Here is a 15202-nt window from a genome sequence, read left to right as displayed (position 1 = left end):
TTGTATTACCAATAAAGTTAAAGAGATATCGTTTAAAATCATTCATAAGTTTTATCCAGTGAAATTAGTACTTTTTAAATTTAAGCATGAGCAGGATGATCTGTGTGTTTTTTGTCGGGCGGAAAAGGAATCTTTGGTGCATTTATTTGTTAGGTGTAGGTTTGTGAAGTTGTTTTGGACGGATTTACAGAGTTTTGTTTGCAGGAAGTTAAAGGTGTTTTTTAGATTGAAGGATTTTGACATTTTATTGTACTGTTTAGTAGAAAATTTGGAAAAAGAGCATTTATTTATAGTCAATTTATTAATCATTCTTGGTAAATTTCACATCCATAAATCCAAATGGTCTAATAATACTCCCCTTTTTAGTTCTTTTGAGGTGGAGCTGAAACATTATTTAAATTCTATTAAAAATGTGAGAAATAATAAAGCACGGAAAACATGATATATGTAAAAAATACAAGTTACTCATATAACTTACCTATTACCTCTGGCGGTTAATTGTTTACTTTTCTGTTTGTGTTTGTTTGCTTATACCTAATTTGATCCTCTGATTGTATTTGTATTTGTAAATTATTTACAAGTTTAATAAAAAATTCTTTAAAAAAAATAGAATTGATTATATTAATAGAATTTCAGCGTATTTATCGTGTCTTGTATTTCTATGTCTCTCTTCTGTGTTCCCTTGTGTGTGTTTCTTTTATTCACGTGTCTGCAGCGCTGGTTTATCGACTCGCCACATAAAGCAAACTGTCCTCGTGTTTTTTTTTAGCTCCCGTCTTGTTTGCAAACTTTTCTCCTGTGTTTATTTTAATTTTCAATAAAACATGGTTGCCGTGGAAACGGAGCTGTAAAAGTTGTTGCGATCTGATCTCCAGGGGGTAAGCAAGTACCCCAGGAAACCGGACCTTAAAGATAAGTAGACCTTGTCTTTATTTGCTTGTATAATGAGCCCCGGTGATCTGTAATGTACTCTTGTGTGCATTGAATAGCATTTTTACTATTTGTTAAAGCAGAGAAAACAAATGGAAAGAAGTCACATCTGAAACACATGAGGGCACGTCTCTAACCTATTTCTAAATGCCCCAACATGAAAGCTGTGCGCGTACCTTATCTTTATTTGCCTGTATAATGTACCCCGGTGATCTGTAATGTACTCTTTTGTGCATTGAATAGTATTTTTATGATTGCAATATAAATGTTAAAGAAGAGAAAACACAATAAAGTCGAATTAATCAACAACGTGAGGCGGCTCGCCAGTAAAGTAACTCTCCAGCGACGGACGTCTGGAGTTCAATAACTCTCTGCCCTGCAATACGGTTTTCCGGGAGTCCGCAGTGCTTGACGAGCAGAGAGCGGAACCATAGCATCCTGGGCCGCGGCTCCACACCGATCTCAGCGACGGACCGGCTGTCGCGCTAATCACGCATCAGATCCGGATCCGTCGTGGTTAAGTGACGTCATAAGAGTGACGCACGGCGTGTCCAATCACCGCCGTTGGGTGGGAAAAGGCGGGACTTCCTTTTAGTTTATGTGAGTGACACCGCTCCTAGCCAATCACCGTGGACTTCCGTGTTCTTACACGGAAATACCGCCCTCACCTTGAGTGACTCGGCTCACAACCAATCAGCGCCGAGATTTCGGCAGGAGGCGGGATGGATACGGCTCTCGTCCAATCAGAATTTCAATTCCGGAACTTTACTGAATCACGGCGGGCGGTGACACTTTCGAGAAATGGCCACTGGGTGGCGACAGAGATACACGAGTCTATGGCGGTGAGTCTCAAAGCGCTGTCGAAGACTTGTTGTGCAGATATTGAATTTTTTTTTTCAGAAGTGTAAATATATTATACTATGTACCCCTGATGACATTATTGATTTGCTATATATACTCTTGTTTTGTATCGTATCTATTTTTATTGCTACAAGAGTTCAAAAAGAACTGCACTTTCGACAGAGATACACGAGTCTATGGCGGCGAATCTTGAAGCGCCTCCTTACAGATCCTCGTTGTGCAGAGATTGAAAATCAAAACAGATGGTAACTGTGACTTTTGTGACAGCAACTCTGAAACCTAATGTAAAGAAGGAAACTAATATTGACATTACTTTTAAAGAAGTAACATCATGCAACATTTAAACCCATTGAAAGTAATATGAAAATGTTGTTTGTATTTAAAAAAAATATTATACTTCCACGATCTAATAACTAACGAAATGCTGCGGGAGGAGACCCATGTTTAAACACTTTAAAACGGATGTAAATGCGTTTGTACAGACAATTTGAAACATGTACGGACCTTATCTGCTTTTGTTTACTATTAAACAAGATTACTTGTTTAATATTTTTGCATAACATGTACATGTATTGTTGTTCTAATTAAAAAGAAAAAAGACGCGAATCGATGACGTCAAAAGGAAGTCGCCCACAGGGCTTGTGGGAGATGTAGTCTCTCTAGTGCTCCATAGCGCACTACAGAACACGTGCGCTGCCCACGCGTTCCGCAGATTTGATTGAGCATCAGAATTAATTATACAATTTCAGCGTATTAATCGTGTCGCGGATTTCTATGTCTCTCTTACAAGACGGACTCGACAGGAGCTGTTTCTTGCTCTCCGGAGTGAAGCTGCTCTGGGAAGAGACGAGCAAATCTTCAGACTCTTTGTAAATGAGACATCATGACAGCTGCGCCGACCTGTTTGTGTAAAGGGCAGGAGTATTGTGTCCCCCTGATTGTGTTATGTGTACTCTAGTGTGTATTTTTCTTTCTGTTTTCTGTTCTGTGTATTTCACAAGCCTGTGTCTGCAGCGCTCATCCTGCCTGCATGTTTGCAAACTTTTCTCCTGTGTTTATTTTACTTTGTTAAATAAAACGTGGTTGCCGGGGAAACGGTGCTGCAGAAGTTGTTGCGATCTGACCTCCAGCTGATAAACAGATGGCTTTTTTAATCTAATCAGCGAGCAAAGCAGAAACGTTAGTCTAGAAAGCGCCAGCTGGAGTATTTTGTGGACATTATGCAGAAGAAAAGGAAGAAACGGTGACTCGCAGGCTGTGGGACAGGACTATCAGGGACACATCAGCGCTGGAAACCAGACTCAAACTGCTGGGCTCACTGGACCATGAGCGAGTCCTGCTGGGTGTGTTACTGCAGGAGTGAGGAGTCTCCGGTCTCCGGTCTCCGGTTGAGACCTGCATGTCTCCTGCATGTGGAGGTGAAAAGGTGAGAGACGGCGGCGCAGTGGGTTCCAGCACTGAGACCCTGGATTTAATTCCTGGGGTGCTGTCTGTGTGGAGTTTGCATGCTCTGCCCCTGTTCTCGTGGGTCCGGTTTCCTGGGGTGATGTGTGTGTGGAGTTTGAAGAAGTTGCAGAAGTTGTTCCAATCTGACCTCCAGGAGGTAAACAGTCGGCTTTTGTAATCTAATCAGCGAGCGAAGCCAAAACTTTAGTCTAAAAGGCGCTGGCTGGAGTATTTTGTGGACATTTCGCAGAAGAAAAGGAAGAAGCGGTGAGTCGCAGGCTGTAGGACAGGACTGTCAAGGAAATGTAAGCGCTGGGCTGAGCGAGTCCGTCGGCGCCTCCTCCTGCAGGAGTGAGGAGTCTCCGGTCTCCGGTCGCGTCCTGATCTGCATGTGGAGGTGAAAGGCTGAGAGACATGTTCTCATGTGTCTGGTTTCCTGGAGTGCTGTCTGTGTGGAGTTTGCATGCTCTGCTCATGTTCTCAAGGGTTTCCTGCCGCTTCTGCAGTCCAGTGTTGGTGAGTCTGTCAGGTTGATTGTGTTGTGGTGTGAGTGTGAGTGTGCCCTAAAGGGGGTTTTAATAGTATGGGGTTTGTGTGTTCACTTGTATGCAGACCACTGGAGAGACCGGTTGTTTTTTGCCAGGCAGACTAATGGCTGCATATTCAATTCCAGCTACTGATGTTGCCAAACCAGCAAGTGGGACAGTGTTTGAAAACCCTTTCAGTGAAAGGTTTGTAGAACAGTGTTGCTATTGTTCTGTTTAATTTGAGGTCACCAAGCTAATAAATGGTCTCACAACGTTTGTCTCTTTTCAGGTTTCTCCGACCCGGAGAGTGAACAAAGAAGTGATAAGGGCCCATAACACCTAAGCTCGGCACTCTCACACTCTTCAGCCACACGAGCTTCCTCCTGGTAAAATACTGGGCAAGCCCCTTTCTGACAGGGACAGTGGAAAACCCCCTGAGGGAGATGGGCTGAGGGGAGGAATAAAACCATCTGAGCCGGAACGGAGCGCGCTCCCGATTCCCACCAGACCCGGGAGACGACACAGGCAGCACAAGGGAAGCTGCGGAGCGCGAGTTCACGGAGGCAAGGACCGATTGACGACCACGGGAGACAGTGGCATCGGAACAGAGGTACTGTACAGAGACTTTTAATACCTGAAGGCAAGGAGCGAGAAACCGGCCCGGCTAGCCGCTCCAAACTGAGGGGAATGGAATACAGTTCGCGGGAGGATTTCTAGTGGAACCTGAACGGAGTCTGGGGAAATGGGACCGGCCTCTCGTTTACTGGGGCCATCAAAGACTTTACAGGTACGAAGAAGAATCGTTCGAGTGGCCACTCTTCGGTACTTGACAGAAAAGACTGCCGTCCCTCTGGATTCATTATGACCCTTGGAAGGACCTTTTGTCGCTGCTGTTTTCGTTGTGTCTTTGGCTGATGGTGAATGTGGATAGAAAATAAAAAAGGTCACTTATACGATACACATGCTTGTCGCTGGTCTGTGTGGGCATTGGTGGATCTGGGAGATCAACAGAACCTGTGGTAATGTAGAGGGGCCCTAGCACCCTGTTTGCATTGCTAGGTGGCGTAGTCATATATGAGGCAGGAAATAATTCTTGTTTGAGGGGTCACCTCACTGTGACACGAACGTGTTGGGAAGACGCACCAGTTCTGACGTTAGTGCGATGGGTCTGTAGGCATTAAGGCAGGTTCTTGTGTCCTTTTTTGGAACAGGAACAATAACAGAAGATTTGAAGCAGTCTGGCACTGTGCACTGGGACAATGATTGCTTAACAACGTCTGTAAAGATTGGAGCGAGTTGGCCAGCACAGTGCTGTAGTGTGGCTGGAGATACACAGTCAGGTCCTGCTGCCTTTTTACAGTTTTGCTTTTTGAATAGCCTTAACACATCCTGTTCTTTGCTTTACAGGGCATTCTCAAGACTTGTTAACGGCGTCAAGTCTTTGTGAGAGATTGAGTGTGAGTGGGTGTGGCACTCCAGTTGAGTGGGGGACAATAGCTCATCCCCAGGATGTGAATTATTTGGACGAGTTGTGAGACTGCCATGGACAAGGTCGTTGGAGATCCTTTGTGTTTCAGACCTGCTGTAAAATGTGTTATCTGGTAGAGAGTGATCAAGATGTATCTGAGGGCATTTTCTTTTGTAATTGGTAACAGTTTGGAGACCTTTCCAGACAGATAAACAGTCTTTGTTAGCAAACAGTTGTTCCAGTTGTGGACAGGAGGGGAAACAAAAGGTAGAGAACACTATTGCTGTCTGTGGGTGTCTCTGCTGAAATTTGATTTTTTTTTTCAGGAGCACTGTGACCCAGAGCTCAATAATCACTTAGCTACTGAAGATCATTCAGTTTTTAATGCTTTTCATTTTAACATCCTACTTGTTAGTATTTCCTCTTAGGTGAGAATACTCTGGTACTTTTCCAACATGGGTCTTAGTTGAGTGAGCTTTATTAGAATAATTGAAAAATACTTTCACCTCCACATAACACTCAGAGATTTTTCAAGGGTTTGTTGTAACAGAAGAAATAAGGTTCTTGATCCCGAGATGAAGTGAAACAGATGAGTTTATTGCATGCAAGGAACAATAAAGCCGAAGTCTTGTTTCCCGCAAGAAACAACAAAACCGAAGTATTGTTCAACGTACTGTTACAAACTTTTGGGTTATATAGTGTTTTCTTCTCCGTTTCTGACGTCACTCGGTATGATGGTAAAGAGGGGGGTTCATGGTATTTGGCCAGTTTACGATGTTCTGGGCAAATGGTCAGTTTAACATTACACCCAGGGGGGTTCCTAGCTGGCATCTGCAACCCTTATCAGTTAACCCCCTTTCCTGCCATAAACCCCTGCTTGTGACTTGGAAGTCTAAACCCCCTACAGAAAAGATTAAATTCAAACCCCCATCTTCACATCTTTCTTCATTCCCCCCTTATAAAATATGGCATACGTCAGTGTAGCCTATTTTTATACATACAATGTCAGGGCAGATCTTTCCTTTCTTGGCGAACAGGTATGTATTGCCATGACATTGTACGTTCCACGGTTATGGCAAGATGTGATACATGTTTTTGTGCACGTGATGATTACAATTATACATATAAACAATACTACTCCTACAGATAAACACTATAAAAAGGTTCCACCCCAGGCCCCAAACACAGACTTTACCCAAAACCCAATTCCCCAATTTTCAGTATAATAGTCCTGATATTTCTGTCCCTCATTGTAAATGTGTTGGGCCAGATCTGAGATGTGCTCAGAATTATCAGGGATATATGTGCAGCATTCAGTGCCAATTACTGCACAAGTTCCTTCTTGGGCCGCCAGTACATAATCTAAAGCTAGTCGGTTCTGCATGGCCACTGTTCTGAGGGCTACCATCTCATCATTAACAGCCTTCAGACTAGATGAGGTAGAATTTGCTAATTCTTCTAAAGTCGAAGCCATTTGAATTAACTCTCGACTCAGAAAGTTCATGCCGGCTTGTGGAAATATTATACCTAAATAATATTCCCAATCAGCCAATTTTCTTTGTGGTCTGTGGTTAGGTCCGAAGGGGGTGTGGGTTTGAACACGGATATGAGGAACCACATATCCTAAATAACATGAGCCAGACCACTGGGCTGGCAACCATGGGTAGGCTCGTTTTCCACAAATGAAATATGTTCCGTTTGGCGCTCCCCATGCCTCTGAAAATAAGAAACTTATACCGAATTGTGGGGTGTGCCGATCCCATCCTGGAATTTGGAAGGTAGAGGTGGATATATTTGCAGCGATGGTAAGGTTGCAACGACTCCATCCAACCAAGTGCAGACCATTAGTGTGCTGAAAACATATGTTTCCCTCACGTTCCTTATTTAGAGTCAGGTATGGTGGTGTATGGCTTCTGTTATATTTAGGAGCGTAAGAGCCTGTGAAACTCGTGGGCTCTAAGCCTCGCTCCTGTAGATACTGTAATGTTGTGCAGGTTAAAGTCGTGTTATGGCAACCCCCATAGTTTGTCATATTAAAATCTCCTAAATTATCCCTCCAAATGATCATGCCTATGACTTCCTCGAGACGCCAAGGAATGGCTCCCATAGGAAGTCCTCCCTGTACATATTTGGGTAATGCTGCACACACCCAGCAGGCACTTTGGTTGGTTTTCTTAGCTGTCAGATAGGAGAGGCCTAAAAAGGAATTAATTCCATGTTCTCCTTTGTGGGAGAGATGATCATTAATCCCTGCGGAACATAGTTCTACAGCAACAATTATCATTATTGACAGAAATGATTTCATTCTGAGTCTGTAAATGGGGATGAGGCTCGTCGGCAGTGTGGCGCGTGGATCCAGCGATCTTTTCCTTCCACTCGAACCGCAGACTCGGTTGTCAACAGGATCTGGATCCCACCTGGGCTGGAGAACCTGTGAAGGAAATTTCCTGATCCACACCCACTCTCCTGGGATGAGGTTGTGCCCTCCTTCAGGTGGTGGTCCCCACGCCTCCAGGACCTGCTCGCGGGCTCCTTGGGTGGCCTCTGTCAGCTACTTGCAATAATACAAAGGAATGGTTGATCCCTCTGAGGAAACCCCAGTCTCAGCACCTGTAAGAGAACTTGTTTCAAATTATTAAAGGCGGCTTTTGCTGCAGGAACCAAGGCAATCTTGTCCTTGTACTGCACTCCCCCCTTAAGCAGATCTGTTAAGAGTTGTGCTCACCCTGTAAAAAACATATTACCCAGGCCCTGTTAAAATTCCACAATGCTAGACACAAAAGGGCCTTATCATAACTGCTTCTATTAGACACTCTAAAGCTGAAGCAACTCAGACTTGTGGGTTTCCTCGTCAGGGGAAGCACTCAGAATACCATCAACATACTGAGTGATCACAGCCAGTTGAAGCCACGTGATACCCTGTTCTGCATAGTCATTCTTTGTAATGCATAATATTTCAACCCAATAGATCTGGGATCAAACCACCCATTAAAATCTGGTACTCGGCAAGTAAAACTTGCTGTCCCAATACTCCTGTGGCCTCCTGCCATCTTCCCATATACATTGCTCTATAGTACACTGTTGAACAGAGGAGTGAAACAAGCAGGACAGTAGTGCTCCAGTATCCCCTACAGAAAAACCAACACTCCATTAACAGTACATTTTTATCAACTGGACTGGGACAGACTTAGGGAGGCTACAAGGGATTTACAGGATCTAATCGTTAGGTAAACAGATTTTCTCACAAGACGTTATTCTCCCCAGTCTCGATTCTACAGCGTTTCAGCATGTCTGGTTTCGAGACATTCGAATAAAACCAAATTGTTTCCACTATTACAACTAATTGTATAAATTACAATTTATAATAATTTATAATAATACAAAAACTGTTTAACTACTTTTACGTCCACCTGTACTGTACTTATACGTTTCAGACGCTCTTATATTTTCCAATCTCCTTAAGTTGATTTTCGTCAAGTCTCTTTAGTTACGTCTCTAGCCAGTCCCGCTGGCTAAACACACTCACACCGTCATTTAGTAGACCAAAACTCACAGTTACACACATACATGCCGGCACACAAATTCATAAAACACACATACACATCGAGAATATATTTTTCTCTTCGTAATACAATGTGCTGTATTCTTGTTTTACTTTTACATGAATCCTTTTAATTCCTGAAGCGCACTCCAGGTTCGCTGCATTTCTAATTTCGGGTGCGGTACTTTAGCCCACCGGTCAATATCTTACGGTTTTGGATTTGATCGTATGGGGGAAATCAGGGAAGGTAGGTGCGATTGCAGACCCCCCTCGACGGGGTGCGAGACAGTGTTAGAGTGGCGCTGTCATCAACGGCGCCAGCCCCTGCTACATCAAGTCCTTTCCCACTTCGAGTGAGAGTACAGACCTGCGGGCGCCCTCCCTCTAACAGGGGAGACCCTGATCCGTTTTTATCACACTCATACCAAGTGTTATCCCAATCAGACCCCCCTTCTCCATATGGCCACTGAGGGAATTGATCCCAATTATTTTCGTTTCCTGCCTGTCTGTTCCCCTGTGGGAGAGCAGGACATAACTTAGTCGCTGGCTGCAGCACATTTACCAGTGCAGCGTGACCAGGAGTTAATTCCTAATTCGTTTCTCACTCTCCTGTACTGCCTCTTTTAGCTTTTTTTTCCCTATACTCTTTCGTAGTGAGTAAAGTATATTTTTTTTTCCGGGTTTTTATTTTCCCCGTAAACACACTTTTAAGTCACATCCCAATTTCTTTCTTTTTCGTCATGTATCTGCCACTACTGGTGCCGGCCGTGCACCAGGGTGGGAGCTACATGCTTGTGCTTTTGCCAATCAATACTCATATATGCTTTCTTTACAGGCGTCTTCGCCCCAAATTCCCTCTGACAAACTCAGCTTTTTCCATATTTTTCTCCTTCTTTTCCGTCAACTTACACTTTTCCGATATTTAAACGGACCCTTCCACCACTTTCTCAAACCATCAGTTAGCGCACATGTTCAGTCTCTTTAAGATTTACTTTTGTCGTGTGTGAGGTAACAGCTCATTCAGTAGGGGGATGCTTTCACTTGAAAAACCTGTGCATTCCTGCACTCATTCAGCCAAGGGCGTCTGTTACCTCCGGATCTAAATACCTCTCAGAGACTTTAGAGAGGATTTACACCGCACTGTTCACAGGTAAGAAACGAGACCTCGAAAACCCCCTTTCTTGATCAGTAATTCACCATCCCCAGAACGCCAGCATCGCTGCTTTTGCCCCGGGGTGGACTTACGCACTGAGCTCAATCAGGGCGATTCTCGGGTCTCAACGTCCTTTAAATCCTGCTACTTAATGCTTTGCTCTTTTATTATGAGGTGTGTTTATGTTAGTGTCGTGCGTGTGTATATGTATTTCACAAACAAGGAAAACACCAAAAACATACATACATATATCTCCTCCACTCCTGCTTCCTTTAAAACAACAAAAAAAAACCACGCCACGCCAATCTGTGCACGATCAAGGCGTAGCTAATGTCAGGACCCCGGGCGTAATTAAAGCCCACACCAATCCTGGATTATACGTGCATTTAATGCACCACTCAGCTCCAGAACCCCGGGCGCAATTAAGGCCCACACCGATCCCGAGCCACAGAACTCCGGGTGCAATTAAGACCCACACCAGTTCTGACCTTCAGAACTCCGGGTGCAACTAAGACCCACACCAGTCCTGAACTACGTGCATTTAATGCACCACTTGCTCTAGAACCCCGGGCGCAATTAAGGCCCACACCGATTCAGAGCCTCAGAACTCCGGGTGCAATTAAGACCCAAACCAGTTCTGACCTTCAGAACTCCGGGTGCAATTAAGACCCACACCAGTCCTGACTTCACGGTAAGGGTCCAAAACCCGTTCAAAACTCCACGCGCAATTAAGGCATACACCAGCTTCGAACGCCTGTACACAATACCGCGGAACCCCTGCCAGACCAAATTCTGGGCTTACAGCAAACAACCCATTACATACACCGGTGCCTTCCCCGGGCCAGAGGAATTCAGAAACTCACGTTTACTCCGTCATCTCGGGCGATTCTCGCAGGGAGCAGAGATTTCCCAATCGGTCAGAGAGAGTCGGGACTTTTTTTTTAAAAAGAGGAGTCCTTACCTCTTTGTAATGTGAGCGCTGACCGTCTCTCCTGCCGATGGGAAGTTCTGCGCCTTCTGGAGCATCCTGCCGACTACGCCAAATTTGTTGTAACAGAAGAAATAAGGTTCTTGATCCCGAGATGAAGTGAAACAGATGAGTTTATTGCATGCAAGGAACAATAAAGCCGAAGTCTTGTTTCCCGCAAGAAACAACAAAACCGAAGTATTGTTCCACGTACTGTTACAAACTTTTGGGTTATATAGTGTTTTCTTCTCCGTTTCTGACGTCACTCGGTATGATGGTAAAGAGGGGGGTTCATGGTATTTGGCCAGTTTACGATGTTCTGGGCAAATGGTCAGTTTAACATTACACCCAGGGGGGTTCCTAGCTGGCATCTGCAACCCTTATCAGTTAACCCCCTTTCCTGCCATAAACCCCTGCTTGTGACTTGGAAGTCTAAACCCCCTACAGAAAAGATTAAATTCAAACCCCCATCTTCACATCTTTCTTCAGGTTAAATATGGGAGCAACGTTTCTTACATGTATCCTTTTGTAAGTTGATTCACAAAGCTTTCACCGCCTCCACTCCAGTGAATCACTTTGTTTTAGCAAGTGATCAGGTGGAACAGTTTAATTTCTTCCTGCAAATAATGCCTTTTCCTTTTTCATCCCATTCAAGTCTCCGTCCTAGTTAAAGTCATTTTGATGTAGAACGGCAGTGGTCCAGTTGAAAGGTTCAAGGTTTTACTGTGTTTTAGAGTGCAGATAAAGAACTTGACCTTGAACTTTATTGCCATATGTAACCGGTACTGGTACAATGGAATACTTACTTACAGAAAGTCTCTCGATTGTAAAACAAGTGTAAAAAACAAAACAAAGTGCAAACAGTGCATCAAGACAATATACAAACAATAGACAATGTGCAAGTAAACATGTAGACAGTTTGAATGTAAACGGCCGGCGTGGTAGAGAACAGCCCCTTCTACAAACTCACCCCGACAGCATGAGAGCTTCACCCGGGGCTTAGGTCTCAGACTGACGGGGAGGCTCGGGGCTCGACTTCAACTCACATGACTCTCCGGGAGTCGATCTGCTCTCTGAAAGAAGATAATAGGAGAGGAAACTGGAAAAGCCTTGACTCTGTCATTCCATTCAATTCAATTTATTTTCATATAGCGCCTTTCACAACAAGGTTGCCCCAAGGCGGTTAACAATGCAAGTAAATATACATTTTGTGAATACAGAACTGAAGACAATGGAGGAAAGGAACCAAAGACTCCTCAGTAAGGAGAATAAAATCCTCTAGGGGTCCATGGTCAACTGGCTGCCCAACCCCTTTGGGCATGCTAAATCCTCCTAAACGATAGCTGTATCCACGATGCCCCTCTTGGATCCATGGCACTGATGCAGTATTCAACTCACATGGTGCCCAGCCCATGACGGACAGGCCTCTGAAACCATGCTGTGTACAGTATTTCTCCTCTGCAGCATCCCTGCGAGGCAGGACAGGTGCCTGACCTCTGAGAGCCTTGTAAGTAAGTAGAAGGATTTTGAAGTCCGCCCTGTACATGATAGGAAGCCAATGAAGAGAGATAAGTATGGGGATTATGTGGTCATACCTGTTGCTCCAAGTAACAATTCTAGCTGATGCATTCTGTAAGTATTCAAACTCTTTGCTGTGACAAATCTAACGTACTTTAGGCAGACAAAATGACCTTAAAAAGCCACTTGATTTTTGAGTAGTCTGTCTGTGTGTAGTAACAGTGGTTCACATTATTTCAGAACGTATACTCCCGTCTCTGTAACTTTCCTCAGTCAGCTAGTGAACATTCTGTATTTACACCACGAATGCACTACTTTTGTCGTGCGCGGTCACACTGGCCGTCCACAGGCACGGGCAGGAGCAGGGAAGACGAGGCCGCTCTGTAGTGCCCCTGTGGCTCTCCAGCAGAGGGAAGCACTTTGCTCAACAGCCCTGAGCCGAAGGACCCAGTAATAAAGCTGAAAATCTGGCAAGTCCCCCAGTCTCCCTGGGGCGCGGAAGAGTATTTCATCTGATGCTGAGGTTCCTGTAACTCAACACAAAATTGAACACGGCGAGTTATGAGTTTGTGAAGAAGTGACAGCAGTACAATGTCAAACAGGAAGTTAACCTGCAGGAAAGAATGAATTGAATCTCTGATATTCAAGCACGCAGTGTGACGTCCACTGTCTATTCAAATCTACTCTGCAAGTCTTACAATACTTTTTCATATACCATCTCCTGGTTATTGTTTTGTGAGTGCTTGAACTGTTTCTCAGTAGAAATAAGACCGATAACTCACTGCTTCAGGATGCACACTATCGTCGATGAAACCTGTGGTGTAAGCAAGCGAAGAGAGATTGATCCTTCTAAAACACAGAGGCCATCGGGAGGGCAGAAACACTCTGCAACAGGTAGGAGCTGTGGAGCCGTGATTCCCCCGAGCCAGAGCCCTCGTCCTCTCCAGCGATCTTGGTATTAAGATTTTCAAAAATCCAAAAGGAGATGTGATTTGATGTTCTCTACCACTGTAAAATAAAATAAAAAAATATTCATGGTTGTTATTTGTCAAACACAGGCAGAAGGAGGCCTAAATGCTACAGGGTTTAGAGCATCTAATACTGATACCGACAGAGTATTATTTACAAAATTAAGCAAAGTAGGTGGTGTATGTTTCCCCTAATTTAATCATTCAGGAACTAGCGGGTATAGACTTTTTACTTGAATGTCATTTGGATGCTGGAAAACCCCCAAAACGTGCCAGCTTCCATGAAGAAGTTCCCCTCACGTGGTCTCTTATAGATAAACATACTTCCCATTGATATCATCATCTAGAATACAGAGAAAAAATAAACCTGTGCTTTGAAAACTGGGTTTAAAATAGTATAAGCGGGGTCAACAAATTAACTGGTGTGGATGATGAAATGTAGAATCAAGCAGATTTTATGAATAGATATGTTTGTGAAAAGTCTGATAACAGTCCGTCATAACCAGAGCTACTCCTAGAGAGGTATTGATGCTTTTAAGAAACTAACAGTAGTCCATCAGAAACTATGGAAGAATTTACAACCTTTATTAGACTACAAGGAAAACAATTTAGTTCTACTTGTACTAATAAATACTTAAGATGCCTCTTGCAATCTCACAATATCTTGTCAAACTATTTTGGAGCACCTCTTTGGGGAAACTAAATGACTGCAATAAAACAGGACTATTGTCAAACAAATATTGTATGAATAATAAGGTTAAGGTGGCGTCGTTACAGAATTGTACATTGAATTGACCCGGTAAAGATACATAGTGTGCATAGATTTAATAGAGATAATAGTAATAGCGATGATAACTGTCTTTTTCGAAGCAGTCCAGAAACCTTATGTTTGTTTTTGTTTTGTTCTGTTGTAAAAACACTCTGAACTGATATGAAAAGTGGTGTAAAGAAGGTTTCTAATTCTGACATTTCCTATAGACAAATTTATGTTATTTTACTGCTCAATACTGCTGAACCGAATATAAAATATAATTTATCATTGACTTAATCATTATACTTGCTCGTTATTATATGTGTAAATAGCCTAAAGATAAGAAATAATCGAAATGGAATAATTAGACCGTATGTCGTAGTAGCAGATTGTACTTCTCGCCTAATTGATGTGGTCGAGCAACACCACAATCGCCATACAATCCGTCCGTTCTCATGCTCTGACTTTCAGGTTAGGCAGTGGAATGGATTCCAGGGCAAACCCGTTCTCGTTTGATTAACCGTGTGAAATCTCGCCCAATATAACAGGTAAGCTCATGCACTGAAATGATCGTTACTATTTCTTCATTACGATCTCGTTATCGAAGCCTTTTCTTTCCTTGGTAGAAGTAAGGCGCTTCCAAATGGAAAGAAGTCACATCTGAAACACATGAGGGCACGTCTCCAAACTATTTCTAAATGTCCCAACATGAAAGCTGTGCTTACCTAGTCTGTATTTGCCTGTATAATGTACCCCGGTGATCTGTAATGTACTCTTGTGTGCATTGAATAGCATTTTTACTATTGCAATATAAATGTTAAAGAAGAGAAAACACAATAAAGTCGAATTAAGTCCGCAATACTTGACGAGCAGAGAGCGGAACCATAGCATCCTGGGCCGCGGCTCCACACCGATCTCAGCGACGGACCGGCTGTCGCGCTAATCACGCATCAGATCCGGATCCGTCGTAGTTAAGGGACGTCATAAGAGTGACGTACGGCATGTCCAATCACCGCCGTTGGCTGGTAAAAGGCGGGACTTCCTTTTAGTTTGGGTGAGTGACACCGCTCCT

General features: G+C 43.7%; 2 long non-coding RNA genes across 3 annotated transcripts; one reads left to right on the top strand and one right to left on the bottom strand.

Moving 5' to 3' along the window:
* The first annotated feature begins 1475 nt into the window (after nucleotides 1–1475).
* On the top strand, nucleotides 1476–4722 carry LOC138224226 (uncharacterized). 2 transcript variants are annotated; one of them, XR_011182601.1, is made up of 3 exons: nucleotides 1476–1772; nucleotides 2582–3217; nucleotides 4054–4722. It is a non-coding gene; the product is annotated as an uncharacterized lncRNA (long non-coding RNA). The 2 variants fall into 2 exon arrangements; XR_011182600.1 differs by lacking the exon at nucleotides 1476–1772 and having other exon boundaries at nucleotides 1800–3217.
* A 1086-nt stretch (nucleotides 4723–5808) lies between these two features.
* LOC138224284 (uncharacterized) lies at nucleotides 5809–14997 on the bottom strand. The gene is made up of 3 exons (XR_011182720.1): nucleotides 14856–14997; nucleotides 11864–13419; nucleotides 5809–7783 (listed from the first exon to the last, which is right to left on the bottom strand). It is a non-coding gene; the product is annotated as an uncharacterized lncRNA (long non-coding RNA).
* Nucleotides 14998–15202: the final 205 nt, after the last annotated feature.

The sequence above is a fragment of the Lepisosteus oculatus genome, chromosome 19 (genome assembly GCF_040954835.1).
Source record: "Lepisosteus oculatus isolate fLepOcu1 chromosome 19, fLepOcu1.hap2, whole genome shotgun sequence".
NCBI lineage: Eukaryota > Metazoa > Chordata > Actinopteri > Semionotiformes > Lepisosteidae > Lepisosteus > Lepisosteus oculatus.
This window is presented reverse-complemented; position numbering and strand designations above follow the sequence as displayed.